This window comes from Lactuca saligna, chromosome 3 (genome assembly GCF_052625555.1).
Source record: "Lactuca saligna cultivar CGN05327 chromosome 3, ASM5262555v1, whole genome shotgun sequence".
NCBI lineage: Eukaryota > Viridiplantae > Streptophyta > Magnoliopsida > Asterales > Asteraceae > Lactuca > Lactuca saligna.
The window spans coordinates 13,060,460-13,067,269 of record NC_136419.1 but is presented as its reverse complement, the minus strand read 5'-3'; the positions used below and the strand labels follow the sequence as shown (position 1 = coordinate 13,067,269).

The window sequence follows — 6,810 nt, the reverse complement described above, 5'->3', positions numbered from 1 at the left end:
ACATTATGATACATACATACGTAATATCTCGTAGAGTATCCAAGTGATATGGTCGTGTTGCATGTTTAACTATATGTCATTTTAATTTCAGAATTCCGAAAGCACGTTTCAGGACCTTAAGTGTTTCTTCTTATCTTCTCTTGAAAAAATTATCTCTTGGTTTTATCGGCTGTCGAAACGTCTTCACAAATATGAAATATGGTGGATAAGTGAGCTCATACCCAAACTTATACTCATGGTCATTCACTGTCAAATGAACATTTGATGTCTTTCTTGACAAAGGATTCTCAAATATTGGTGACTGATCAAAAACATTTACTTCACTTGCAACCTAGAAAAAAGCATTCCAAATCCTTAAGTTTTGTGAAGCAACAACCTCTAATAACAATGAACATGCTCTAAGATGGCCATTTGTGTATTGGCCTTTATAACGGTGTAGGGAGTTGCCTCTACCCAGTAGTCTAACCCTTGCACATGATGGTAGCAATTCCTCTCTTTTCCGTGATGATTTCCTTGTAGATTATGTTTCAATGTTTGTTGACAAATGGATATTCACTGTTTTTAGTTTCACTACTAGCTAGACATATTTGAAGAATGGGTATTTGTTCTATGTTTACAGGGCTCTTTTGAGACTTTAGACAAACCTCGATGATCTTCATATATGATATCCAAATTATTAAACAAAACGACAATAAACATTTTAATCACATACACGGAATCAAATCCGCAAATTAGAAAGACCTATTTTTAATTAAAAATAAAAAAAAAACAAACCCCCAAATCATTGCACTTTAGAGGGCTAACAATATTGTAAAAACACCTCCTCAGATCCACTTCGATTTTCTTTTCTACTTTCTAAAAACGATTGCATCATTCTTAAACTACACCCAACTCGATCCTGAAGCTGTTAAGCTTCATTAAACAATTCATGTGTTGTATAATCCGTAATAAATGTAAATGAAGTGCCAACGAGTTTATCAGTTGAGGGATTCTTCACAACTCGAATGCTCCAGAAAGCTTCTTCTGTACATCCATGGCTAAATTGCAAACTGGTCACTGCCGATAAACAGTGAAGACAAACCATATCAAGAAGCATCCATGGCTATTAAATCAATCAAATACTAATACAGTAATGTAGAACTCGTGGGGTTCATATGTAGCTGCAAGATTTCAAAAAACTAGTTATTCTTGATACGTTGATGACTAAATTGCATCAAGTTTACTTTTGGTTTGAAAGAAAACAATCAAGGTAGCAGCATTACATAAACAGAAAGAAAAAATCGTGTCAGAAAATAAGCATTGTTTGTACTAAAATCATGCATAATCAAAACCCTAGATTGAAAAATTATCATAACAATCATAAGATAATGATGAGGGAGGTGTGATGTTAAAGTCAAATACAGCATCAATGCCAAAAGTAAATGAAGATAAAGAATGATCAGAAACAGACACACCACATTCATGAAGTAATCATGACGGAAAACCCAGGTTTTAAAAGGCTGACAAAATGTAATCAATACCCAAAAAAAAAAACAAAAACACTTCCAATTATCTTGCAGATTATTTAGAGTAGCAATAATTAAAGAAACCTTTCGAAGTAGCATCCTGTTTACGGGTGTTTGACCGATTTACAGAAAAGTCAAACATGATTCCTCATCATTATACCAATCTGCGCCTTCATCTATCATCACCAAACAAACGAAACTCATAAGATTATAATTTAAACAATAGTTAAAATCGAAAAGAAAGCTAAACCCATCAAAAAGATCGAATCTTGTTGGTGAGCGAAAGTGGGCAGATTCCGAAAGATCCAAACTTTATGAATATTAAAGGAAGGACAATTGAGGGGAATGAAGCCTGGTCCGACGACACCAGAACCCATGATCAAGATTGGTTTGACACTAATCATTAATCAGTAATCATCAGAGATCATTTGAGGCTCGATCCATTCAAAACTGGATGGATCTTATCGCACATGTGTATACGTATAGATAAGAAAGATAGATTGGAGTTTTCTTGTGGCCTCGAGCCAGACAACATTCCCCTCAAAAGAGAGAACTTCCTAGTTGATTCTTTTCTTCCTCCATGAGTAATCAACAGAGGGACGAAGGTAGTGTGTGTGATAATGGTGAGGAATGAAAAAAGAGGGGAGAGGGGAGAGAGATGTATAAAGGAAGCCAGAAAGGGGTTTGTAGAAGAGGGGGGATAAAAGGACAAGCAAAGTCATAAATGCAAACCAAACACCCCGCCCCCACGGCCCTACACTCCTACCTCCTCTATTCATCTCTATATGCATACTGTTGATGCCCTCCAATATAAAACAGGATCCATTTGTGTACAAATCTTTTTGTTCAATGGACTAGAAAAAGCTCAAAAAGATAATGGTTATAATATAAGATTAAATCCATCAATACAATTCTTAAGCACTTAGTAATTAACATTAGATCGTAGTAAACGTAGGAAGAAGGTGCTTCTACTTATGGTTAAATTAAATTCTCGCAAATGGGTGCATGTGCAATGGTTCTTGGGGTTATATAAATTTAGGCATATATAATATGCAAAATAACGCACCTTTTTATGAGTCTTTTAGTCCCTAGTGTCTATTTACTTGTATCATTCCAACATAATAGTAAGGCATTTGTGTTTGTGGTTGATAATCATTAGACTCTTATTTGACCATGTTATGAGAATAAATATGAACGAAAACTAATGCGAGTTTTGGTTAATATTCATGGGAATATATTTGAGGCGATCAAATGATCATGTGTATTTAATTACATAGATCATGTGTATTTAATTACATAAATATTTGCTTCTGAGTGAGTATAGTGTCAACGTTATTAGATGAATCGTGATATATAACTGAGTTTATATATCCTTCGAACAAATATATGTTATAGCTTCTGAGTGAGTATAGTGTCATGTCTTGATGTAATTAATCGATGATTTGAACAATATGGTTATAAATGCTACTATAGATACGATACGAGACTTATGATGGATTCTTGTAGTTAAAATTTGATTTTTCCATCTAATTATTAGAGTATGATATTACTGGATGCCTTCAATATTATTGAATAGATATAAGTCTATAACTGTATCCACATGATATTACACATGATGGTCAATCAAATTTAGTATCTTATTCTACTTACCATCTCGACAAACCAATAAGAACTAATATGAAAACCATTTGATCCATGTGTCATGTTCAATCAGATAAGAACAAATAGAGATAAAAGCACAATACATTTAGAATTAAGTAGTTAATAAAAGTTGTGTAGAGATAAACATTCATGTATAGATAACGAACAATGATGTGTGGTTGGACGTTACACACTAAATGTATAGTTGATTACTCTTTTTCCTTAGTTGATTACTCTTTTTCCTTGCACAAGTGCTAACTTGTTCGATCTAATGTGTGACATACAAATAGTTTAGTATACTACATAAATAGCAATAAAATTATATACTAACAATGATATATTTTATAAGTGATAAGTTATTATTCACCAACTATAATAACTGAATAAACAATTGGCTATATATATTTTATTAATTAAAATAGAATAAAAAAATTATTTATTAATTAAATAAAAAATGTACCAAAGGGCTTCTAGCCAAGCGGTATCCGGTGTTGTCCTCCTTTCTTGAAGTCGAGGGTTCAACTTCAAGTCCCGTGAGAGGGATATAGGTGAAGAATTATGATTAGTTTAAGAGTAGAATAGATTTAACGTTCCAAAAGAAAATGTATTTAATCAATCAACTAATTAATAAGAATAAGTACTTAAATCGTATGATCTAAATGGTTTTAAAAAAACATCAAATAATGCAAGTATATATAAAAAAGACAAGTAAATGTTTATGATAACTATTCGTCGAAACTCTAATTATATCTAATTTCCTCTCTTTATCCAAATCAACATTTCCTTTTTTTTTTTTTTTTTTTTTTTTTTTTTTTTTTTTTTTTTTTGGGTGTTTGTCGACCATCAAGAACGCATTAGGAAGACACTGTCTTGTATTTGATTGTTAATGTTTATCTATATTTCGTATCAGTTCGTATGGATACCAATAGTAGTAATCAAGATTGCTTATTGTATCATAAATCAAATAATTCCATATATAATAAGGTAAGGATTCTAAACATTTTATGGATTTATAATCTTAGTTGATTATTTGTTCTCTAAATAGACCCCACTTTTGATAATTGTAAAAAGTTTAACATGTAATTCCAGTGTACATGATTTTTATAACTATATTTTGCATCATTAACTTCCCAAAAACAATAGCCTTAGGAAACCTACTTAGACACAAATCCAATATTGTAAAACCTTGTAGTATATTCAACACGCAAACCACGTGCGGACTTGGAGCACATGGACACCTGGGAACATTACCTCATCCTTGTGTGGTGATTATGTGGAGATCTATTGGCATCGAGGGTTGTGGCCTCAGTCACTCCTTCTCATTCCATTTTTTTCTTTTTCTCTGCCCTCTCTTCTCTTATGTGATGGAGATATATGTTGAAGTGGCTTACTCATCAAGCCCCCTGATGTAGTGAGTTTATGTTTTTTTTAGAAACGACATAAATTATATAAAACCAAAATAAAAACTAGTAAGACGCTAGAACAAAGTTACCAATCTCCAATGAAATGATTTGTAATTGGCAAAGTCTATGTGATTTTGATGCCTTGACATTACAAAAGGCTTATTGTATGATAGTTTAGAATCTTGTGATAAGGATTTGGAATTGTAAAATGAGTATCGTTGAAAATGTGTTCAGTTGATCTATTTCACAAAGTAAGAACCATAGATAAACATAGCGTGCATGTTTGGAGCATGGGATGACTATTATTTTAATTCAAGTATTAAGTTGATTGTTCGAAACATTATATAATGAATAAGGTCTAATCAATATGGTGATTAAATAATAAATGTTTTAATTATATTCAAAAGTTTTGAGACCATATTGGATTATTTTGTTCTTGTGTTTCACTTCGCATGTTTTACGTCCCGAATAATAAGATTATTCAAACATCCACAGTCAATCATACTTTGGAAGTGAGTAATGAGGTAAGACTATCATGAATCTGACTGTAGATTATCTAAGTGTTTAGACATAGCAAAAGTTTGCTGTAGTGTTCATAAGTACTCTTGAAATAATAGTTGAGTATTGGATTAAACTCACGCTCACTTGAATCACTTCATGGATTTTATCACGAGTGATTATCATATGATAATATTTTATATTCTTGAAAGGAAGACATATGAGTTGTTGTTTATGAATCGATTGCGCATTGATAGTACGTAAACACATCGGTAACTTGATGCTACAAAATGTATTGTTGTGTGTGATTTAATGAGTGAATAGTACAAACATACGAGTCGAATTTTATCTGTTCCTTTTACCTAAAGTGGTAAAAAAGCGATATATGTTGGCCCCTCTATGATTCAATTATGACACCCTAAGCGCTTGGCTAAGCCTGGACTAAGTTAATACGCTCAATTGTAGTCTGTTGCCAGTCGTCATAAATCAGAAATCAGGAAACAACACATGGACAGAGAGAATGATTGTGATCCATGTCTCATATCCATACAATATATTGTAGAACGGAGGAATATTTGATCCCTTATCTAAAGGAAGCGGTTCTGATATGATTAGAGTTCGACAGCAGCTTTTGAGAGCTAGGATTGCTAATCAAGTTATGAAGTTTCATTGGCAATTATAGTTATTAGACTTATCCAAGTGGGAGACTGTTAGATTAGGTGTCTAAGCCCATAACTATAATCAGGATGTACTTGACCCGATAGTAGCATAGTCCTTTTGGGTTACTTTCACCATAACAACTGATAGAATAAATTATAGAGAAAGAGGTTAGTTTATGATTTATTAATATATTATAAGAGTAATATATTAATTGAGAAATCATATTATTTGATTAGTATTGGTTAAGAAATTAATTTAGTGATCAAAAGAGACTGATTAAAAGAACAGAGATTAGTTGTGTAAATCAGTAATTGTTGTAGTTTGGGCTAATGGATCCTATTGGTATAGGATGGACGAAATCTATGGGAGCCCATAGAGTTTTCATCCAAGGCTTACCATATAGGGGTCCATGTGTTACTAAGGGCCTAAGTAACGGAATTAGGGTTTCCAGTTGAAAACCCTAGTAAGCCCTAACTATAAAAGGAACCTAAGGCTCCTAAAATCAACACTTGATGATCCTAAGAATACCCTAGCTGATTTTGAGGTCTCATCCTCTCTCTCTTGTTCTTCCTTGTTGCTAGTGGTGTTTGTGACTCCATTAGAGGTGCAACATTTCAGGCACTAAGTTGTTGAAGGTTAAGATCAAATCAACACTAAGAAATATATTATTCTAACCCTAATTTAAATTAGAATTTCGTTATTATGTATGCTAGATTAGGGTTCTTGCTTTGTAATAATAATTTGCATCTATAACTTGAGAAAAACCTAGATCCAAAGCAATTAGGGTTGCATGTGCACCATATGAATGTTATGCATAGAACCTAACAAGTTTGTGTTATGGAATTTATTGAGGTGATTGTTAGGATTGACCTTGGAGCGGTGTGCAATTAAGTTGCATATTTGTCTGTGAGATGATTTTTCCTCACTAGATCCATGGGTCGAAGGCACCAATGACGAACCATCGCTTGTTGTGTAGAATGATAGATGGCTTGTGATGATTATATGAAAGAATTGATCTCGGCCCTAACACTTGTATGAAAAACCAGGATCTGGCCCTTTTATGATAGATGGCTTGTGATGATTATATGAAAGAAGGCACCTGA

The 6,810-nt window shown here is 33.0% G+C and overlaps 1 long non-coding RNA gene across 1 annotated transcript; it reads right to left on the bottom strand.

The window, feature by feature from the left end:
• Positions 1-633: 633 nt before the first annotated feature.
• On the bottom strand, positions 634-2,250 carry LOC145034509 (uncharacterized). The gene is made up of 2 exons (XR_013678091.1): positions 1,590-2,250; positions 634-1,056 (listed from the first exon to the last, which is right to left on the bottom strand). It is a non-coding gene; the product is annotated as an uncharacterized LOC145034509 (long non-coding RNA).
• Between the last annotated feature and the right edge of the window lie 4,560 nt (positions 2,251-6,810).